This window comes from Babylonia areolata, chromosome 24 (assembly GCF_041734735.1).
Source record: "Babylonia areolata isolate BAREFJ2019XMU chromosome 24, ASM4173473v1, whole genome shotgun sequence".
NCBI lineage: Eukaryota > Metazoa > Mollusca > Gastropoda > Neogastropoda > Buccinidae > Babylonia > Babylonia areolata.
In genome coordinates, this window is record NC_134899.1 from 52,060,115 (window position 1) to 52,062,614 (window position 2,500).

Below are 2,500 nucleotides of genomic sequence, written 5' to 3' on the forward strand. Positions count from 1 at the left end.
TGTGAATAAACCATTCCATTCCGTTCTCTTTGCTTAAAAGGGGGGACAGGATGGGGTATGAGGGTGGTGGTTTGGTTGAGGTGGTGAGGACGAGGGGTCACGAGAGGTGGGTGATTCTTTGGAAGAGGAGGAGGAGGAGAAGGAGGAGGAGAACGAGGAGGAGAACGAGTGAGTAAGGAGATCGGAAAGCGTCTGTCTGGCCGGGAGGACGGGTTGGGCGAGGTGGGGGTGGGGAGGGGAGAGGGGTGGGCTGGGTGTTGGGTAGTAGTTCTTGGAGAGTGTGAGAGAGAGAGACAGACAGAGACAGAGACGCCTGTGAGTTCTTGGAGAGAGAGGGAGAGAGAGAGGCGGAGTTTGGCGTATGAGTTCTTGGAGAGAGAGAAAGACAGAGACTGAGAGAGACACAGAGAGAGACAGAGACGCCTGTGAGTTCTTGGAAAGAGAGAGGGAGAGAGAGAGAGAGGCGGAGTTTGGCGTATGAGTTCTTGGAGAGAGAGAAAGAGACAGAGACTGAGAGAGACACACAGAGAGACAGAGACGCCTGTGAGTTATTGGAAAGAGAGGGAGAGAGAGAGAGGCGGAGTTAGTATGAGTTCTTGGAGAGTGAGAAAGAGAGAGACTCCTTTGAGTTCTTGGAAAGAGACACAGAGAGGCGGAGTTTGGCGAATGAGTTCTTGGAGAAAGAGAGAGGGAGAGACGGGTGGTGTGGAAGGGGAAGGGGGGTTAGGCGTGTGAAAGGAGAACCTCCGGGAAGGGGAAAATTGTTGGGGAGGGAAGGAGGGGGGGAGGGAGGGGGGAGGGTAGAGACTGTGTGAAGGAAGGAGAGAGAGAGAGAGAAGCGGGGGTGGGGAGAGAGAGGGAACAGAGGGGGATCGATAACCTGTTACTTGCGAGGTGGTGGTCTGTCTCTGCCAGGGGTTGGTTGGTCTCAGCAGGGGAAATATGGAAAATGGCAGAAGGTGATCCTTGGTAGAGGGTGTGAGGGGGCCGGGGGAGCGGAGGGGTGGGGGGGGGGGGTATTAAACAGACCGCCCTCACATCCCACTCACCCCCCATCACCACCCAAGCACTCGTCCCCTTTTCTTTCTCACCCAACAAACTCGTGTACGTGTGTGTGTGTGTGGGGGGGGGGGGGGGTTGCTTGGGGGGGGGGAGGGGGGAGGGCAATACGTTTAAGTCTCCATTCCTCCTCCGCCCCCCTCACTCCTGTTCCATTTGTCACCCTCATCCTCCTCCCCGGTTCACTGTACTATAGACTGACCCCCCCCCCCCCCCCCACACACACACACACACCTCCGCACCCCCTTCCCCTCTCTCTCCCACCCGCCTGTCTACCAAGAAGAGCAATCAGAAAAGGAATAGTCTGTCGCTGAAATGAAAGATGATTGTTGAGGTCTTAAAGGAAAAAGAAAAAGAAAAAAGAATTACAGCTTCTGAAGACATGCCTATGGTGAGAAATGTTGGAGATTCTTTTTTTTTTTTTTTTTTATCTGTCAAAAGTCTTGATATACAACTTAGTTATTATAAACTTTCTCCAATAGAAATAGTGTATGTATTGGGAAAGGGATATAGATCTAAAGGTATCTTCAAGACTGGGTCTCGTCTTCGCTTTTTTTTTCTTCTTTTTTCCCCCCCCTCCCCCTTGTTCTTTCCGTTACACGACCCACATCGACTTGCCGATGACTCTGTCGTGGTTGATGCATGCTGGGTATTTTCGTGTCTCCATAACCCACCGAACACACACATGGTCTACAGGATCTTTAACGTGCGTATTTGATCTTCTGCGTTCGTAGTATACACACGAAGGGGGGTGCGGGCGGGAGACAGGCACTAGCAGGTCTGCACATATAAAAGAACGGAAAAAATCACCTCTCACCAACCAGGCGCCGTTACCGAGATTCGAACCCGGGACCCTCAGCATGAAAGTCTAACGCTTTAACCGCTCGGCTGTTGCGCTCGTCAAGTCTTGGGGACTTCTCGTGGTTGTGTCTGTCTGTCTGTCCGTCTCTTCCTCTCTCTCTCTCTGTCTCCGTGTCTCTGTCTCTCCATGTCTCTGTCTCCGTCTCTATCTCTGTCTCTCTCTCTTTGTCTCTCTCCGTGTCTCTGTCTCTGTCTCTCTCTGTCTCTCTTTCCCTCCTTCTTCCTCCCCCCCTCTCTCTCCCTCCCTCTCCCTCTCTGTCTTTCCCTCTCCCTCTCTCTCTGCCTCTCTCTCCCCCCTCTCCCTCTCTCTCCCCCCTCTCCCTCTCTCTCTCTCTCTCAGGAACGAGGGGGAACGAAACGTTAAACAGTGTGAACAAAGGTTGGTGGCCCCTTCTTTACAAGTTGTGTGGGTTCCAGCAAAGACGAAATGTATACACACATGTATTGACCATCGTGTATACGGAACCATGATGAGTGCACCACCACCAACACCAACAAAGAAGATTAAAAAAAAAACAAATAAAAACACGGAGCCGAAAACAAGAGAAGGGAAACCAAGTAGGGGATGAGTTTCGGGAGT